Source organism: Monopterus albus, unplaced genomic scaffold, assembly GCF_001952655.1.
Source record: "Monopterus albus unplaced genomic scaffold, M_albus_1.0 scaffold94.1, whole genome shotgun sequence".
Taxonomy (NCBI): domain Eukaryota; kingdom Metazoa; phylum Chordata; class Actinopteri; order Synbranchiformes; family Synbranchidae; genus Monopterus; species Monopterus albus.
Window position 1 is genome coordinate 1,609,558 of NW_018127974.1, and position 6,674 is coordinate 1,616,231.

Below are 6,674 nucleotides of genomic sequence, written 5' to 3' on the forward strand. Positions count from 1 at the left end.
TATATATATATATATGCAATTATGCTGCTTGACAAGTTGATAAGCATTATCCCCACAACTGTAACCTTGCACGTCTAATCCAACGGTACTCTGGCAACAAAGTTGTAACTACTGTATTATAACTATAAACAAATTATGCACAGTACAATTACTGTACGTCAGATTTAGCTCCCTGACCTAATTCAGATTGTTTTCTACAAGCAGGGCCAAAAAAGTCTGCCAAAGTCCTGGGAGTTTGGTCACTCTCAGCACTTCAGTCAGCAATTGATGTTTTCCTTGAACCTTTGTTAGAGCTTGGCTGAATGCTGTCACTGGACTTTTCCAGTGTGAGAAAATGGCATGGCAGGGTTCAGCTGTCATCATGGGTCACCAGGGAGAGTAGCTCCCTAGCTGGCCATCCAGAGCATCTAGCATTCAGCTTGCCTTGGCTGCTAACAGCGCCTGTCCTGGCAAGGGCAGAAGTGTTAAATATAGAGCTATACTTTTAGCCTTTGTGATTCTGGGCAAAAAGTGTAGAGTGGGGCAGTGAAGGATGGAACTGAGTAAAAAGATTTGGCCTTGTGACAAAGGACATCACGCTGCACCTCTGCCTTTCAGTCAGTGAGCAACAGAGGGAAAAGAATAACGCATGCCTACATCTGTCACCCCCCTTTCTAACACTTATTCCCTCACACTTATCAACTGACTTCTCGAAGGCATAGGAGAGAAAGAAAACGAGTGCTGTGTTTTAGAGTGCTATGCAGAGCAGAAGTGGATAGGCTATGAGAGTGAAAGAGGGAGGGTGAGAGAGGGGGAAGTTATATTACACTCCACCATACCCCTGCTGACCTGAAGAACTGAAAGAAATGACAGAGAGAGAGAGGGAGAGAGAGAGAGAGAGAGAGAGGGAGAGAGCAGACACTGAGATGACTCTTGGCACCACTCAGTAGCGGACACCACAAGTGGACCACATAAAGCCAGAGGATTTTAGTGGATACTCCATAAGGGAGATCCTTTTTCTAGGATTATTCTGAGTGTCTACTAATTGCTTAAACCTGGGGACAACATAACAGGTAAGCCTGCTTCTCCTAAGTCTTATATAATGAAAGTGGTCCCTGTACTGCTTGCTCTTGTGTGGGAAACAGCTGGGAGCCATGTGCTTCTGGAACAGCAGGACTTATCAGCTGTTCTGCTTTCAGACTAAAATACAGGAAAAGGTTCAGGTGCAAGTGCTGTAGCTGAACTGTCATCACTTTTATGAAGCTAATAAAAAGCACAGGTTGAAAGAAATTCACACTCTTGATGTGAATTGAGCTGTTTTTGAACCATATGAATAGAACAACTGTTCACTGAAGACATAATTAATTCAGCCTAATCTTTATACATTCAAATATGGATTTCTACACTTTGCATTAATTACTCTACTTCACAGGAAGACAAGTGAATACTCTTAGGTCTTCATGGCATTGTGATAATACACACAGTACATCTTATATTACTGCATGAACAAGACCATTTAGTGTGAAGGCTTTTGTGCTTTGCATGTGGGAGGAGAAGCCCACATCTTCAGCAGACAACAGGGGTGACGGTGCCCTGAGACATAAAGAATGTAGGCGGAAGAGATGTAATCCAGCTCATTCATCAAGTCAAGTTTGAGAATGATATTCTCTCTATACGCACAAACATGTAACCCTGTTACCCTGTAGCTCCCACTATTGCACTTTCTGGTACTCACGTCTGACACATTACACAAAGTGTGAATCCATACACCACTGCTTAACATTTAGAAGCTTAGCAGGCCTGCTCGGGCTGCAGGAGGGTGACAAGTTTCATCTTGAATATTTATGGACTATAATAATGCCTAAATAAATTCCATTGCATCCACATGAGGTCATCTGGCTTCTGGAGGAGGCATGACTCCTGCTAACCACTGTCCATTAGTCCATTCACACATCACCTTGCCTCCTTACATCCATCCATCCATCCATCCATTTTCCTCCGCTTTTCCGGGACCGGGTCGCGGGGGCAGCAGTCTAAGCAAAGATGCCCAGACTTCCCTCTCTCCAGACACTTCCTCCAGCTCCTACAAGGGGATGGCCCAGGAGGCATCTGAAACAGATGCCCGAGCCACCTCAGCTGGCTCCTCTCGATGTGGAGGAGCAGCGATTCTACTCTGAGCTCCTCCCGGGTGACCAAACTCCTCACCCTATCTCTAAGGGTGCGCCAGGCCGCCCTACGGAGAAAGCTCATTTCGGCCTCCGTTATCCGGGATCTTGCCCTTTTGGGCAAGTACCTCCTTACAAAGAAAAGAAAATGTATCTGATTCACAATTGGGGGACATTTAGTGTAGGTGTGGCTTAGGCTGCTGTCAGCATCCAGGGTCCTCTTTCTCTGTTTCCCATTCTCAAGCTGATGACACCCCTCTACACTCAGTGATACCACCACTGAAACAAGAGAATGGTGCAGAGATGTTACACATTAACATTTTTGTGCATGTTCCAGCTTTAGCTAGGCGCATCCTCTCTCCCTAGATACACAAGTTGGAAGATCTGTGGCACTCAATGAGCTAAATAGCCACTTGAAAAGTGGTAGTTATCAATCCCAGCTTATAAATGAATCAGTCTTACTGTAAATCAATAATGCAACCTCTGTTTAAACTGAAACCAAACTGTCTCAGCTTGGCTGCTTGCCAAAGCAGCATTGATTTGTGATGCACTAAATGTGTCACTGGCTTACCTCATGACATTACTATTGCTCTGTGTCACTTGACCTGCTGCCTGTACAGAAGGTGATGTGATCTAACTGTGAAATGTACTGTTGTCGTCATGCAATGAACTTTATCTTAGTGGCAGTGTTTAGTAGTCCCAGTATTTAACTGACAGTGTAGCACCCTGACTTGATCATCAGAAACGTCTGTGTGCACGCACAGAAACGCCGTACAGTTTATGGTGGAGCTCATGGCTCTCAGTAGTTCCAGTCTTCCCCGTACTTCTGGTGGCCTTCAACATCACATTGACAGCTCTAGTTGTATAAGGGCCTCTGGCCTTGAATTCCAAAAATGCAGTTCAGACACATTTGGATGTTTCACAGAACAGTGGCACTGATAACTCAAACTCCCTTGGTTTAAAAATAAGTCTTTAAAATCCATAGCAATCCAAGATCTTCACAACATCATTCCATATGTACAAGATGGCAAAGTGTACAGCACTTGCTATAAACAGTAGGTTGATTGTTAATTAGTTCTTTGCATATTATACTAGCGGGGCCATTCATGTAGGGATAATCTGCGTGTTGAAAATGCTTCAGGTTCATCAGGGCTATCTCACAGCACATTAAACACTACATAATTTTAGCAGGAAGACTCTGGTTTGATGAAAGAGACACTTGAAGTCCCACAGAAGAGTCCAATCCCACCATCTCTATCCATCCCATGCTTTTCTCCTCTCTTTTTGGAGAGGAAGTAGTGTCATAATCATGACTTTTCCACAGGACTGATGTGTGATAACGACACCCACCCAGTGATGTCACTGAGTTGGAAAAACAGCCATGTTTATTGAAAGCACTAAGATAGGGATGACTCATCGCTAGGGTTGACTCTATATTTTTCCTGCCTGAAAAAATGTGCTTCATTGTTTTTATAGCTAGCTTTTATCCTTTGTGTAAAAGGTAAACTACAAACAAAAAGCACAGTCACATAATACAAACACTCACCTACTGTACAAAACTGAAATAGTGTGGTTAACCAATAATAATGTGGTTACATTATTATTCCAAGCTGTCCAAGCACTGTGATCTCTTTACTAGCTGACCAAGAGCCTACGTTAAGGCTGTGGGACCAGCCATAACATTATGACCACTGACAGGTTGACTGTCTCATTACAGTGGCACCTGTCAGTGTGTGGGGTATATTAGGCAGCAAGTGAACATTTAGTCCCTAAAGTTGTGTTGTGTGTAAGTTGTGTTGGAAGCACGTCTCCCTGTTTATCAGTGAAAAGTGTAACTACTAAAGCTACAGTAGGCTCAAGTGAAAGGATCATGTTGATGTGACACCAAGTGAATCCTACTAAATGAAACCCATCGCCTATGCTGACATTTTGATCCAGCTTAAGGTGCCAACACTAAAGTTAGTGTTGTTGTGATGTGCAGTATTAATAGAAGCCATTGCCGTAACAAGACAAGCTGTAAACGCTTGAGTTTTTGTCCATGAAGGCTTTTTGGCAGGTCAATTTAGCACTGGCCAAAATAAAAAAAAACTCCTGATAAGTTGAACTCTCAGGGAAAGTGAACATGTCTGAGTTAGTGGATAAGCAGAAAAATCATTCATGACTACAAAAGGGATGTGAGTACAACTATAATCATTTAGTTTCTGAAATGTAATTATTCCTCAGGTCAAGGTGACTGGTTTCATCAGACTATCAGTCCAAAACCCAACGAAACTTAACCTTAAGTAAAGCTAAACACAAAAAAGCAGCAAATCTTCACAGTTGAGAAGCTGATATCAGTTGTAATGTGTCATATTTGCTTGATTAAACATCTGAACCAATTAATTATTGCAATTTTTGTTGACCACCTCATTGTTTCAGCTCTAAAGCAGATCATCACCGGGATAATGAAGTTTAAGATAGGATAAGATAATAAGATAAGATAATTAAACATTTTGGTCTATTAGATGCTTTGAGCAAATGCACTTTCAGACCAAAGATAAATTCGTACAGTGAACATCAGTGGTGACAAAATGTTGTAGTCTCTTTTTTCACTTTGGAATGCAGGCACGTGTTTTGGTGTGGGCTATAAATTCTCATATATGTGACAGCTGGAATGGCCCAAACCATGCAGTAGAGTTGGGGTCCCACTTTAAATTTAGGCCCAGGCCTTGACTGGGATCTTGCTGGGTATTAGGCCATCCTTTCATATTAGAAGACATCAAGGTTTTAGATGTCGGTGGCCTAGTTCTGGTGGCTTAGATGCCATGAATGTGTGTGGGCATTGTGGCAAGTTGGTCCAGACCTCAGGGTAAAGGCTTATTTTCTGCTAGTACTTCTTTACTTTCCATAAAGACAACTGGGAATGTTGCATGCCAGACTGGAATGCAAGCCATGTGGCTCAGGAATCCCCATTTGTTCCTCTGGGGAATTCACTACAGTCAAGACTACAGTAACATGTCAAGGTGGATCGAACAGTGGAGACATCACATTGAGGACAGAGACTTGTCATCAGTGGCTTTGGTGAGGGATATACTGTATATATGAACTTATTTGTTTTTAAGGTAAAATTAACGTGTCAGGGGACACACCAATATGATAATGTATTTTACTTGAATTTCATACAGTGTGCAATAAAGAAAAAGCAATATTTGTGTGTTGTTGTTGTCACTTTCAGGGAGACAAGGTAGCGAATATGATTTGTAAGATTTATGTGTGAATCTTTTCTAAATTCTTCACTTTTACTGATCTTTGACACGCTCACTCAGTCAGTTTAATACATTTATACGGCGCGTCTTCCTTTTTGTTGATTCGACAGCTATTCTTACACTCACGCAGGCAGATGTCAAATATAACTACAAACACACCCACACGCTTTCGCTCACAGGAGTGACACCACAAAATGAGGTGAGCTGTTACAGTAGCTTCTCTGGATTTTCATGGCATCAACCCAGAAATTAAAAATAAACTACGGAGTGCCTAACAACCATTTTGTCACCCGTGCCAGTTACGGTAGCGCACATGTTTCTATCTTTCATCACTCTCTTGCCACAGTAGTGCTTCGTTTAATGCGCTCCACCCCTGGGAGTTATTCAAACTCCCTGGCACTGCTTGAATGGTGACATGAACACTATAAGCACTTACTGCTGTACTACGACATTTGACTCAGTGATAGCGAGCCTACAGCTGAAACTAATAGTTATGGACAGCAAAGAAGGCACTGTGATTAATCTCCATCTATGAACAAGATCTCCTTGGAGCCAGTGTGCACCCACTGAACTCCCAGAACTAAGATAAGGAATGTAATTAATGTGTTGGTTTGTCAGATTTTCTTTCTTTTCTGTTTGAACTGAGAAATGCAGTTGCTGTTATCTTGCACTCTTCCCTCTCATGTGCTGGGGTCTTTTTCCTAGAAATAGGTAGAATTCAAAGAGACTGGCTTTAAACATCATTAGACGTCATTGCTGTCTTAATGTCTCTGACTGTTAAAGCACATGATAAACATTTTCTTGATGCGAACTGAAACCTTCTATGACAGCTAATTCACTTTTATCGTCTTGTTTTAATCTAGACTGACTCAAATGCTTGTTGATGTTGAACCCTGGATCTCTCAGATTGCAGCATGTCGCTGTGAGATTATCTAGACACGGTGTACTGTGTGTGTATACACACAGTTTGTGTTTTGTGTTTGCTGTTACATGCATCCAGTCGCACTAAAGACTAAAGTATTCATGACATTTTGACAAACTTGCTCAGAATGTCTCAACATGTGATTTAGAAGTCAGGGTGCTATGACATCATCAGCATGCTATGGAGGGGATTTTGGGGGCCGAACATGTTTTTCCGTTTGTAACTTTTAAAAAAGTGCTGTTGATTCATATTTGAAACTGATCACAAAGAGGGCACTTGGTAAGTGACTCAAGTCTTTTGTTAGAGGCCTTAAACACACATATGCATGTATTTTAACATGTTCACAAAGAGAAGCAAACACAA

At 42.0% G+C, this 6,674-nt stretch overlaps 1 protein-coding gene across 2 annotated transcripts in view; it reads left to right on the plus strand.

The window, feature by feature from the left end:
* The first annotated feature begins 949 nt into the window (after positions 1-949).
* The window catches only part of LOC109964937 (filamin-A-interacting protein 1-like), an 18,212-nt gene continuing 12,487 nt past the window's right edge, over positions 950-6,674 (plus strand). For both annotated transcript variants that reach the window (XM_020608564.1, XM_020608565.1), the window contains exon 1: positions 950-1,052. The gene's annotated coding sequence lies outside the window, so the exon portion shown is untranslated. The remainder of the gene's footprint in view (positions 1,053-6,674) is intronic.